Source organism: Sander vitreus, chromosome 13 (assembly GCF_031162955.1).
Source record: "Sander vitreus isolate 19-12246 chromosome 13, sanVit1, whole genome shotgun sequence".
In the NCBI taxonomy this organism is placed as follows: domain Eukaryota; kingdom Metazoa; phylum Chordata; class Actinopteri; order Perciformes; family Percidae; genus Sander; species Sander vitreus.
The window spans coordinates 18,070,764-18,084,711 of record NC_135867.1 but is presented as its reverse complement, the minus strand read 5'-3'; the positions used below and the strand labels follow the sequence as shown (position 1 = coordinate 18,084,711).

General features: G+C 40.9%; 1 protein-coding gene across 7 annotated transcripts in view; it reads left to right on the top strand.

The window, feature by feature from the left end:
• The first annotated feature begins 2,915 nt into the window (after positions 1–2,915).
• sipa1 (signal-induced proliferation-associated 1) overlaps positions 2,916–13,948 on the top strand; it is a 37,217-nt gene continuing 26,184 nt past the window's right edge. For 4 of the 7 annotated variants that reach the window (XM_078266192.1, XM_078266197.1, XM_078266198.1 and 1 more), the window contains exon 1: positions 2,916–3,283. The gene's annotated coding sequence lies outside the window, so the exon portion shown is untranslated. Of the gene's footprint in view, positions 3,284–7,783; positions 7,806–13,785; positions 13,894–13,948 lie in introns of those variants that run through there. The other 3 variants (XM_078266196.1, XM_078266195.1, XM_078266194.1) reach the window with 3 other exon arrangements.

Genomic DNA, 13,948 nt, shown 5'->3' with positions numbered 1-13,948 from the left:
GTGTGTTTAAAAGTGAGTCATAACCCTCATTTAATGTGCAGTATTTCTATTGACCGAGAGAGATCCATGTTCAACTATAAACGGGTAAAACAAAAAAAGCAACCAATGATTAACCACTGATGAACGTCACTAACAGTATAGACATTCCTGGTGTTACTCTATCAAATCTGTAAAATGAATCTCCATGCACAGCTGTGTAGAATATAACTGGGATCTGTTCGTAATGTGAGAGATGATTACCTGGAAAGATAGAAATGTACAGAGATGAAACCAATGCAAAGTGGATTTAGGATTGACATCCTCTCACAGCAAGTTTGTATGATAGCCACCAGGGGGCAGCATTCTGAATCTCCCTGTGTGTCCAAAATTGCATTTTCAAAGTTTAAACGACAAGCTAAAATTAGAAGGTAAATGTAATAGTGCAACCTGACTAGCCTATTGTAATTCTATTGCAGCTGGCGAGGGACATGGGAAATCTGAACAACAAATGGACACCTGCAGTGGATCGAATTTGGTTTTCCAAACTACAAGTACATGCACAACTAATCAAATATGCTAAACCGTGTGAGTGAACTCAATGCTGCGTGAGTAAGTTAATTAAACGTTTCCTAAACTAGTTAATGGCTGATGCTGACCCACACCTTTACAGTAGGACAGAACAAGGTAGGTAAACCGCTGACCGTGTAAAACCTTCATTAACTTCTTCAGCTGCAGGGGTAACACGTGTTGGGCCTCTGTAGGCTACTCCGCTCTGGTGAAACTTCTCTCATCATCACATCACACCCATTTTCTTTCTGCACCAGGGAGAGCTCCACCAACCCAGGACCGAGAAGAATTTAACACTAATCTAATGTCCTCACCACATCACTCATTTGGGCAGCTCTACCTGACATGTAGTAGCTAAATTTCCTCATCCTGATTCCAGACTGTTGGCAGATTGTGTATTATCTGGTCCACTGTGATCCGTGTGTGTGTGTGTGTGTGTGTATATATATATATATATATATATATATATATATATATATATATATATATATCTGGCTTCATGTGTTTTTTACTCACAAGACAATATATTCACCAGAGCTGAAAATATCAGTTGATTAATTGATTAGAGCAACAGAACTTTTAAATATTTAAAGAAAAGTATTAATAGTTAAATCAATTTTAAGGCAAAATCCAAATATTCTCCGGTTTCAGCTTCTTAATGTGATTAGTGTCTTTTTTACTTAATGTAAACTAACTGGCTGCACAATATCAACAAGAAAAGACCTAAGTGGTATCTTACTCTCAGTTTGTGTTGTATGTTTACATGTCACAAAGTATGTTGATTTGGTTTGCATAAGATTATATAGCCTACTTAATATCTTTTGGTACTGGACAGAGGACAAAAGTTTTAGAATGAGCCTTGGTTTTTATTGTGCTCACGGCTCAGAGTAGCTCATTTTCTGTTATTGTTTCAAACCGCATGTCTCCAGCTTGTGAGCCACCATGAAATGTAATTTTTCATACGATTTTCATTTCTTCGAGGTCTTAGTGGAACATTTCCACATGGTGTCACTGTAGCCCTGATTGTCCAAAATGACCTCTGGTGTGTCCAACAGTTTGAAAGGCTCAGACCATCACAGATCATGCTCCAGCAACTGTATAGTATACCATAAATAAGTCAAGTGTAGATTGTATTAATGGTATCAGAATGGGATATAATCTTAGTCAGTTTTAAAGCGGTCAGAATAATCATATTTTATTTTATAGTTCATAAGATATCCATGGGCTCCACATTGTTGCTTGGTTTAAATATTTGAACTTTCTAACTCTTGTATATGAAGAAATTGATTGTTTGGTCATTTGTATTGGTTTATTTTTTAGATGAAAACAACACTGAATGCCGGAGGAGTCGACAAACTCCCAAAACACCTCCTGACCGCTGATGTACACACACTGAGGTATGCTTGTTTTTAAGAAAACTGTTACTAACTACTATCAACTAGTGCCTCTGTTTTTATTTCTCTTATCTCTTCAAGGCACACACCACCAACAACGCAGGCTTCTCCTCCTCCCCACCCCCGCCCCCAGACCAGAGCCACTGACCTGGTAACACACACAGCCATATGGTACGGCCTTGGCAGCACTCCATACAGTAATTAGGGGGATGGTGCCGGACACTTGGCTCTGCTGCAGCGTAGGTTAAGCCCCATGATCCCTCTTTTACCTTGAACATCATTAAGTGGTACCCAAATATTCAGGTATGTGTTTTATACGATACAGTGACTGTTGGGGAAGGAAAAGGGGAGCTATGTTATTCATTCCTGTGCTCCCATTGTTCTTTAGCAGGTTGATTGTTTGTTATGGTCTCGACCCACACTGGCTGCGTTTGGGGAGTACACAGAGGTCTCTACAAATAAACAGAATCACACACACACACACACACTGCCATTTTTACCTTTGCCCCTGAGTGCTTTTGAGCCTCTATCTCTCTCTCAGAAATGTCAGTTTTGGCACAGAGAAATGAAGCTTTAAATGAACACATTATATTATGTTGTTATTGTGATCACTTCTTTTTCCATTAATATAATAGTAAAAGCAAGATAGAGAAATCTCGTGAGGCGACTATCTTGATTCAATGTTGCATCAGCATCTAATCTACCACATTTCTGCTTGTGCGTGTAATGTTATTATATGAGGTTCTTGGGTCCTTGATTTAGCACACTGTTAAATGTACAGTCTTGCCACTAAAGCATTTTGAATGCTCAGCTTAAGACACAGAGAGCTCTCCTCTTGGCCGCTGCTGTCCGTCGTTGCCTCAACCTCTCTCTGACAAGGAGATGAGGAGGGGGGAGGAGAAGAGAGAGTCCGGGTAAAGCTGTGTGTGTGTGTGTGTGTGTGTGTGTGTGTGTGTGAGAGAGAGAGAGAGAGAGAGAGAGAGAGAGAGAGAGAGAGATACAGAGAGGAGAAAGAGGGGGTTGGCTCTAGTGTGATGTGAATGGAATAGAATCAGCGCGAGAGGGAGAAAGAGGGAGGAGGACAGCACAAATCAACCTGCCTCTTGACTTCAACAACAGAATAGAGGAGCCGGTAGACAGAGATCGGGAAGTGTGCGTGTTTTATTTTTATTTTTGAAGAGAGGAAGAGAACGGCAGACAGGAGGAACAGAAGGAGGAGGAGAAAGAGCCTCACCGTGGAGATAGATAGCAGAAAAATGCTGTCATGGGGAGAGAAGGGGAGGGAGTCGGCAGAGAGGAACAGGATGAAACAAGGCAGGGTCGAGCAGAGCTGAAATGTGGAGGTAAGCCTTTTCTTTCTCTATTGAGGTTACGGCGAATTCACATTCCAGCCTCCCTGTGTCCTCTTTCTGACGATAATGAATTCAGATAGATGGATCCACACCGTGTATGTCACATACCTCTGTATAGGCATGCATATGCCCTTATACTCACACAATCCAACCAGAGATAATGTATGAGAGCAATAGAGGATATGAAATAATGGCTTGGCAATATCATACCACCACCCAGCTTGTCCTCTATCAGCCTCTCTGCCCATTGTGTTGTCAGCTCTTTAAAAATGCATTTTACTCAGTGAGCCCTGTGCATGCCATTTACACGCGACATTGTAGGTTTGAATCCAGCTCGCAACCTTTGTCGCATTTCATCTCCGGCCTCCCCCTCCTTCCCCTCCTCCTCTCCCGACACTAGCCCCCCCATCATCTTTCCTGTCTCTCTCCATTGTGCACCCTCCAATGAGGCAAGATTGTCTTAAAAACGATGTTGTGACATTGTCAAGAAGCCACTGCGAAACCTTGCTGTAGAGCGCTTGTGGCTGCAGGACTCAGAGATGAGGGCAAGGTGGAGGGAGGAGGGGAGGGATGGATGGAGGGACACAGAGAATGAAAGAGAGACAGAAAGAAGATGCAGGAACAAAAAGAGGAGCAGGATTTTTTTTGTAAATACATATTTTCAAAGACAAAAAAAGCCATCAGGCATGCGGTGTGTGGGGGATTTGTGTGGATGAAGAGCATTGTAACACTACTGCTTGTGATGATGATGGAATGGAGAACCACAACCGGAATTGGGGTGTTGTTTTCAAGGTGGCAGAGAAAAGGAGGGATGCGGGAGTCAGCCTCCTCCCCCTTCCTCACCACCCCCTGCACTCTCCAGTTTAGGATGGGGCTGTGTGTCAACGAGACGTTAGGGTTTCAGGGGAGGGATAAGGCTGCTGAAGGGAAAGAAAGGCAGGGATGGAGAACTGGGGGGTGGGGGGGGGGGGAGACAACCAGCTTACATAAGCCAGTGCACTCAAAAGACATTTAATTTACATTGAGCCACATGGATCCTCATTCATTGTGGTGTTCACTGTGGTTGATATCAGCATTTGAAACAATAAAATGCAGTTCGACCTGACATGATGGTAGGAAGGCTGTGTGATAACTGAAAGTGACTTGATAGCATTGTGTTTGTGTTCCTGGCGAGACTGGCAGCAGGGTGTGATGTTTTTCATCAGGGTCAACTTTGAATGCGGGATTGTGTAGGTGTTTGTGTGTCCACCTTGTTTTACTGTAGCCACTGTTATTCTTTATGGTAAATGTTAAGTGTGTCTGCATGAAATGCACTGACATATTGGTGCTAACAGTATGCAGCCTATTCATCTAACTCAGCTGCGGTTGACTTTGGCTCTGCTGTCTTCCACTGCGCTACATTTAGTATGTATCAAAATAGTCAAATTCTCAGTCAAACAGTGTATCAATCAAACACTGGCCGTACCTTAATCCTGAGTCCTTGTGTATTATTTGATAGAGAAGGTGCACAGAATCAAAATGCAATTTAAAGGCCTTCTAATACCAGAATAACAGAAGCCTGTAGTCCATAATTTGCCATCTAACTCTATGAAAATGTAATGATAGATTTTTTTTTGCCAAACAAAACTGCTTTATTAATTGCCCTCTCTCCTGAAGACATGTATTTGAAGTCAAACTGATGGAAATGCACTCTATTGGTTAAGTAGTTTAGCAATTAGCGCCAATTGGTTTCCATTATTTTCCATAATTTAATCACCTCAAACAATTACACGTATGACAACAACTGTCTGCCTGCTATTAGTATGTGAGTGGTGATGAGAGATAAGAGATGTTTGGATTAGGGCTGTAACTAACGATTTAATTTCAGAATTTATTCAGTGAATTATTGATTAATGTGTTGTTCTCAATTAATCGTTTAATAGTTTGGCTGCTAAAATCATAATTTTGCAAAGCACAAGCTGACATTCACATTGCTTGTTTTGTCCAAACCCAAATACATTTAGTTTACCATCATTTACTATCACATTTAAGAAGTTGGAGTCAGTTTGACTAATAATTTCTGCTCCAATTTGGATAATGTGACATCCAGAATATGAGTACATTTTGAGTTTGATCTGGTCTGGATACTTGACATGGTGGTCAGTCCTAATGAGGTTTCTGCATGAATGTATCCGTCTGTTCTTCAGTCCAGCAGCAGTGGAACTGGAGGCGACACAGTTGTTTGACACATTTAATATGTGAAACTGAACAAATCCAAAAAGACTCTGACTTTACCCGTACTTTTTCGTACTTCGAGCTCATAGGTATAAACTGAAGTGCCCATGACAAAAAAATAGGCATACATGCACAAGAGTTGTGCATTTTGAGTGCAATAATTTACAACTGAGGGGTGTCTTTTCCTATAAAAGGCTTCTTCTGTGGTTCTATTCCAGGTTGAGTAGGAGGGGAGCAGAGTCAGATGAGACTCTTGAATCGATCGGCCTACTTTTATTTCCTGCACCAAACGAGCTAAGAGAGCTTGAGTGTATACATGCGTGTGGCATGTTGTGGATTCAGATTTGGTTCTTATTGTCAAGCAGAACAATTCAAATAACCCTAAATGCTCCCTCAGATACTGCTTATGCAAACCGTAACCTCTGACATAAAAAAGAAATGTCATTATCATCGTGAAACCAAATCACAGAGAGATACAAAGAATTGTAGAAGAGAGCTATGCTGTTGTTGTTTGCCCTTTGAAATGCAGGTGGAGAAGTGAATAACCTTTGTGTGCTTTACTCTGAATAATGATGACCACAGTTAGCATCACAGTTGTGCGGTAAGATTGAGTCACTGTCCAGGACGTTAAATCTGGGCTAATATCTCCTGATGCCAGCTTCAGCAAATAGCTGACAATAGTCCAACAATCAGTTCACTTGACAATACAAGGAAAATACAGGTTAAATATTTTTTCTAAAGGTGCTTCCAGTTTGTGCTGCGCCATACAAGAGGGTCCATGTATGAATATTTGAACCAAATTTGTCCAAAATCCAGCACAGATACTAAAGATCTGTATTACACTCAGTCATTGAGATTGAGATGAAACATCTTGCAGAGTAACCAGGCAGATTTTGTTCTAGTCTGAGTCAGCATTGTATCATTCCTCTCATTTGGAGCCATTTTGCATGGCTACACCCCGACAAGGCTCCCTGGTGGGGGCTCAGCGAGGAAGGCAGTTGGACAGGCGGAGCCTTCTCCTCATCAAATGGCAGGATGCTGGCAGTGTAAGCCTCTGGGTGGATCCTCTTAGCTTGTGCTCGCTGTTGTCACCTGTCCCCTGTTGGCCACTTTGGTTTTTGTTCCGAGGCTGTTGCCCTTTTTTAGTTGTCCAGTGGTACGTTGCAGAGTAGTACTTCACAGTTGAGATGAATTAGCATGACAAATATTCAGAGAGATTGTTTTTATCATTTGGGGAGTTTATTCTCAATGGCTACTGTTGTCTTTTTGAAATGTCTTTTTAAAGACTTAAGCTTTAAAAAGCTCCCTGGATGATTTTAGAACACCCACTGACTGCACAAAGCAATTATGTTAAATGTTTAAAATGACACAAAGGAATAATACTCCTTAATATACTTTCTGAACCTTACAAAATTGGCTGTGCCGAGTGTGAAGTCAAGGGTGAACATAGTACAAAATACGTTATCAGTTTGTTCATTTAAATAAATGATGTTGTAATAGTTAGTAGATAGTAATTAGTAGATAATCATTGTGCTTTCTATTGAGAGAGAGAAAGAGAGAGAATAAGAAATTAATTTCTAACAACAAAACCCTGATGTAATAGTCAAAATATAAATATGTGGAAGCTGCTGCCTTCATGAGACATATTTATGTAAGCATCTGCTGTGAATGCTTACTTTTCTATCTCTTTAGACACATTTAGATGTATAAAAAAATCCCTCAACATATACCATGTTGCATGTTATAAAATGCCCCCCTTTCAGAAATACATTGGAGCTAATTGTTCTTAATCACATTGTCTCTCAGTTATGTACATACATACATACATTAAACCATTAAGCGGTGCAGTCGCTCTTTCTCATTGTTCACGTTGCTATTACAGGAGAAGTGCACTCAAGGGTATTCAGAGCCACTGAAAGCAGACCAGGACCAACCATTCACACTCGCACCACGTCACGTCATCGCCATACTTGGCACGTAGAGATAAAAAGGCAGAAAACATCCAGCGCTGAGAGGAGTGTAAAAATACCCTAATGAAGTATATTCTATTCTTGGGCTAATGCAATAAATATTAGAGATCATCAACACATTTATTTTCGACTGACAGGGCCTCTTTGTTCTGTCACAACTATGAGGGGGAAGTTGCAACCTCAACTGTTTCATTTACATGTTAAAGGCAGTGCTAATGAAGAAGTTAGAGACCAAGAGCACTTTGAGCCGATACCTTTCAGTGATGCACTGTCTGTCTACTCTTACAGGGCCAAACAGTGATTGCACTGAGAGATGTGACCGTAGAGGGGTAAGGAGAGGGGAGGGGTGTCTCAGGTTTGCTTTGAAATTGCCACACTTGCAGTAACAGCGATTATGTGTCAATTTTATACCTCAGTGAAGAAAAATTTGCACCAGAAATTAATAATGTTGGCTCCAGGCATAGGCTGATAAACTTTGTCTGTAATGGCTCAGGGAATCATTCCATGCAAGCATTAGTGCACACTAGTAATTCACACGATGCATAGCAGTCCTCTGGTGACACACTGTGTCATGTGTTTTTCATTCAAAAGTGTAAATCCTCAGAAATACAGAACATGCACCTTCTTATGACCAAAGTCTCCATAGCATCACAGTGAATCCGCCACCATCTGCATCACCACAGTTGTGTGCATGGTCATTTTTATGTAGGTCGGAAGGTGTAAATGACACAAGGCCACCAGGAAAGAGAGAGGCTGTAAACTGCAGCAAGTGCTTGCCTGCAGTGTGCGGATGTAAAATGAGCCCTCCAGAATAGTGTGTTTGTAGGTTTGTTTTTCACATTTGGATAATAATTTTTTTTAATTAAATTTTTTTTTTTTTTTTTTTATTATTTGTACTAGCTAGCTACACTAGCTTTAAGAAAAAGGTGCAGGTTTTAGAGGTACTAGTTGCAGTGGATCCACATTACTGCTGCCCATCTCCTCTCATCTCTCTTTTTTTAATACTTTATTACAAGAGTGCATAGCCAAGATCTACACTTGCTTTTATGTGGTGATATGAAACCAAGATTTCACATTGGTTGACCATCCATATTAGGTAATTGCTTATCACTTAGGCCATCCGTTTAACAGTAATCTCCTGTTAGGAGTAATCTCCTCCTTGGATAGGCTTTGATTTCTCTGCCAAAGGTGTGTGGAGACTTTAATGATGCCTGAGCTGTGAAAGTCAACAAGAGACAGTATTTCTCCAAATATTTATAGCAATTTGTGTTACAAGCAACACTTATTTAGAGTAACTGAAGACAGCTTTCGGAGATGTGGTCCCATAAACAAAGATTTTTAGCTGAGAAATGTGGATTGCGTGTGGGTACTGTTAGCGCTGCAGCTATTTCATGGGCACGCATTTCAGCGGACAATAAGGAAAGTGAGGAAGCGAAGGAGGTCAGCGTCTCTTCCTCTGAAAGTAGACGAGGTAGGGTAACAGTTCAGAGTGCTATTAAAGCAATATTGTGCAATCTCTTTTCCTCTGCCTCAGAGCTGGTTACACTAATGAGGGAGGAGTAACAGTAAACCCTGTCTCAACAAAATAGATGCAGTCATGAAGCCGAGGGTCAGTTCCTTTCCCTGTCACACACACACGCACACACACAGACACAGAGGGACAGCTGCTCTTCCTGTCTCTGTGTGGACAGTGTGTCACATCTATAAGGCTTTTATAGAGTCAGCAAAGGCACACAAAGACCCACATGCTCTCAAACTGTCTCACATTTAGGCCTTAAACCTCTCTCTGCCTGTCCCTCCGTCAACCACATGGCCTGTCACAAGGTGTATTTTCAGATACACAGGAAGTGGTAGTGATCTGCCAGCACACAGTGTTGATGTCATGGCAAATAACATGTCAAACAATAGCCTGAGTTAGGTACTTTCTTTTACTTTGGCAGAACAGCACGCAGGTTATGTAAGAAACAATAGTGCTTACATTTGTATTTCAGGGTGCATCACGTTTATGTTGTACTATTTATTATAAGAGGAAGTTAGGTTTTAATATGGACAATACTATAGAGGGAGCTTTTTTGAGCATACTTCCTCTGTGCATTTACCGAAGGGGGAGGTCCACTGATTATGCATCCGCTATGAGTAAAAAATAATACAAAACAATGTCTACATGCAGTGATTTGTAAAACATTCACATTTGCTGCTCTGACTCCCAGTGACAGTGTCTGAATCTTCTACATTTTAGCAACTTGTTTTCTTTGTAAAACCTTGTCTCCTGTTGTTCAGCCAAAAAAAGAACTGAAACTGGACCAAACACTACTGAAGTCACACAGTATGACCTCAACCATAATGGTTTACAATAAGATGTGAGGCACATGTGCACAAAAAAATTCAGACACAGACTTGGATATAAGACGTAACAAATCAGCTCTGGTTAGTGTGTGTCTGTGTGTGCATCCCAGAGAGTGGACAAGGGAGCAACCAACCAATGAATTATTAACATCCTGGTAACCCTCGCCCCATTTCGCCCATCCTCATTAATAATTTATTAGGCAGAAGACTTTATTTTCTTATTATTCTTATTTTTATTTTTATTGATGCTTTATCATTCTGTAGAGCCCAGAGGGAGGTTTGACATCCATATACAACCATAGCAACAGCGCTATTACAGCAGAGCTGATACAGACAAAGACAGCATTTCAATGACTCTTTTTGCTGGTTGGTCCTTCTAACATTTTCACTGATTGAAATATTTTCCACTCCAGACTTTTTGGAGCTAATCCTTTGAAATAGGAAAAGTAAAAAAAAAATGTTTTCAGACAGCATACAAACGTGTTCGGAGAGGGAAACAAGGTTATCATCCTAAACTAAAAGATCCAATCAGCATCAATAAGCTGAAACAAAACTGACAGGAGAAAGGTGTGATTCGCTTAACATTTTCTATGCTGTGATGCTTCAGTCAGCATATTTGAAGGACATAACCACAACGCATTTAAATGATGTAAGTGCTCTTGTGGTATCTGTCAGCATCACCTTTGAAGTGTTGTGAAAACAAGAACTCAAAAAGCAACAGTCAAGTAGGGGTGATGATGCATGTGTCATATTTAAGGCAAAAATGTGTGGAGAATGGCTTGCATAGCATGAAAAGGAATGATTATCAATGACAGGCTCAAACTGTGGGTTACAGTCATACTTGGCTGGAGTGCCAGTCTCTGTCGCTGCAAAAATATTGGTCCAAATAATGAATTCCTTCAAAAACCTGCTCTCTTTGCAGCCACCTTGACAGTAATCCTCTTTTTTTAATCGGCCTGTTGAGCTTATGTGTCTTTGGGGACCAATAGCTCAGACTGACATTTGCAAACAGTTTAAATGAAAAAGAGAGATAAAGCACATTACAAAAAAGAGAGTGCTGCAGTGCCATCCACTTAGCAGCCTCTGGACTTGGCCCAGTTCACTGTCTGCAGTGTGGTAAAAAGGGGGGGGGGGGTAGATTGAGGATGCCTAGAGAAAGCGTTGGGCATTAGAATGAACTTGTTTTCTGAATCAGTAATCAATGATCCTGCCACATTAATAAACATTTACTTTCTTAAAAGCAAGGTGGCAGCCAGGTCAGTATAGTGTCACACATTCTGCAGCAAAGCAGGGATGCAACCTGATATCAAACCTAACAGGGTTGCTTGGGATCAATACATGAGAGTGAGACTGAGCCTGGCTTTAAATTTCCCAAAATCAATCACTATTAGGAGTTGATTTAGACCTTGTGGTTAAGAATTGGCAGGGCAGCTTTTAACTACACGGGTAGACAGCGACACTACAGCAGCTGACTTTCAGCTGACAGACTGTCAAACTGGACGTTTACCCATCTGGTTAGATATTCACTGAGGTGCAGTAACTGGACTTTAGTGTTAGTGCTGGTTTCGACATCTTTATGTATCATTTTAATGTCACGTTGTGTCAAAACCGTCTGCTGCTTTGAAAGAATTATATGTGGAGGCATGCGGTGTGTTTCACAGCTTCTGTCTTCAATTCTGAAAGAAAACAAGCACAACATTAAGTTGCAAGTCTGATCAGTTGCTGCAGTTTGATGTGATAGAGTTGATAAGGCTGCAGTAAGTGCACAACTTTTGTCACAGATCTCATCTAATTGCTGCTAAGCTGGTAAGCCGATTTCCGCAGCTTCACCTGAAGAGAAAATGGCTCCAATCTCAACCATCTACTGTATATCAGGACACAATCTTTCTTTCACCATGCAACATCGGTGTTAATTATGATTAAAGCGCACAAGCTGCGGTTAAGTTGACTTCAGTTACTGGCAGACAGCAAAAGGCAGCTCATTCATGCTTCAGTGTGGCTGCCAGTCTGCCATAGGTGTGTGTTGAGTAGTGTCGAGTAGAAACAATGACGACACCCATCCTCTCAGGGTTCAAAAGTCAGTCATCTCTTCCTGTTTCACAGGACGCAGACTTGCATGAGCGAGTGCAAAATAAGTCAAGCGACCATGACTTCCCCAAAACCTTGTATGTTTAATAGGACACTCATCTGACTTCACTTTGTATCCTCACATAGTACACCATAGGACAGTTAACCTTGTCCTTAACTTAACATGGAAGTGGACCTCATTTACTGTCGTCAGTTAAACCAAACATCTACCCTGGGCAGTAATGTCCACTCAAAGTGAATGTGGTGCAAAAAAACAAAGGAAGTAACAGTATACAAAGAGATATAATCCTTAAAAGCATGATAAAAAAAAGCTGCTCCACAGTGTCATTTCACAATTTTCCTTTCTGCTCTGGGGGTTTCAGGCAGACCTGATGCTGTCATCACCTCTGGTGAGCATGATGTAACTCAGCACATAAAGAAATTTATTTTTTCAGCACTAAAATTAAGTCTAGTTTATCTAGAGCATGTGAGCACAATGCTGAGATAATGACTGTCCTATGGCTGCTAACAGAGCTTTAAGCTCTGAGATGCAGGATTAAACACTGATGTCTACATGCATTATTGAGTTTCTCTAGGACGGAGACCGGCTCTGGTATCGTGAGAGGATCTGCGGAGGGCAGCAAGTGTTTTAGTGAATGCTCCAAATCTTTAAAAGCAAACCTGGAGAGCATCAGCTGCTTCACTTCTGGACTGATCCTGTGGCAGAAGAGAGAAACGAAGACACAGTTTTATTCAGTTTATTATTGATGCAATGCTTGAATAGCACCACACAGGACGCTGAGACTGCAGCTGTTTTTATGAAATAGTCTGAATGATCCGTGATTGGATTCATATGGGGAATCGGCTTCAGTCAGTGTGGATAAAAGGCAGGAGAATGACTGATTATTTAGACTGTTGAGACACAAATGACATATGGAGCTATCACATATGACAAAACAACCAGATCATGGAGATTTAAGTCATGCCAAAAAAGCCATTTAATACAAAGTGTTTAAGTGGTTCCTGCTAAGCAGCCAGGTGAATGGTCAAGTTTCTGTTGATGTGGCGGTAGAGTTGTGACTCAAGGAGCATCAGAGGTCATGCACGGTTTTCATCAACTGCTCTGCTGACTGATATGGAGAAATGTGTGTGCACTGTGAACGTGGGCGACTGCTTGCAACTATACTGTACAGAGTATTTGCATACAGGAGAAAGGATAGTTGTGTGTTGCTACCAGATATCAGATATTTTATGTTTTGGAATAAGGAGAAGATGCAGATATTGCACAGGTTCCTTTTAGTTCAAAATGCCAGAAGTATTTAGAGAGATCCAGACTGAAGTTATGCTATTGTGTCCTGTTCTGGAAACAGTTTTAACCAGCGAGATGCAGCATCCTCAGAACAAAAGCCATGCACGCTTATAATCAGAGTACAATTAGCTGTACTGAAAGCTTTAGAAAAAAGAGCTTCCCGTTACTGTTTATTGTCTCAAGTATTCATAATATCCTTACGTTCTTTTTTTATTGCCACTTAGTCAGTCCTGCTATTACGAAATGATCCATTTACGATCATATTAGGGTTTGGTTTAGGCCAGACTGCTTTAAACGTATAAGACTGTTCAGCTAGAAATACCCTGAGAAAACAGGCTGGTTATCAATAATTTTCTAGGGTTTTTGGATCAAAAGGTAGTTGAAAAAGCTTCTTATGTTGGGAGGATGTACAATTACAGTTAAACTGTCAGGCTAATGCATGCAGCAGAAAATATATTTACAATACAACGGGTTCCCAAATAAATTGAGCTGAAACTTGAGAGGGCTGGATAAAACACTTCAGTTCCTCTTCACTTTGTACTTCTACGTAAGGTATATTACACACTTCTCCATAGCGGTAACAGACAGAGGACAGTTTCTATTCAAAAGGAAGGTCACTGTCGGTGGGGTAGTAATACGTATTTTAAAGTCTGGACCAGTGAAGATTAATTTGAAGCAATTGCATATCAGTAATGGTAAGAAAATCTCTCGTCTTGCTTTTAAAACGTTTGGCTCCTTTTCACAAAGTGT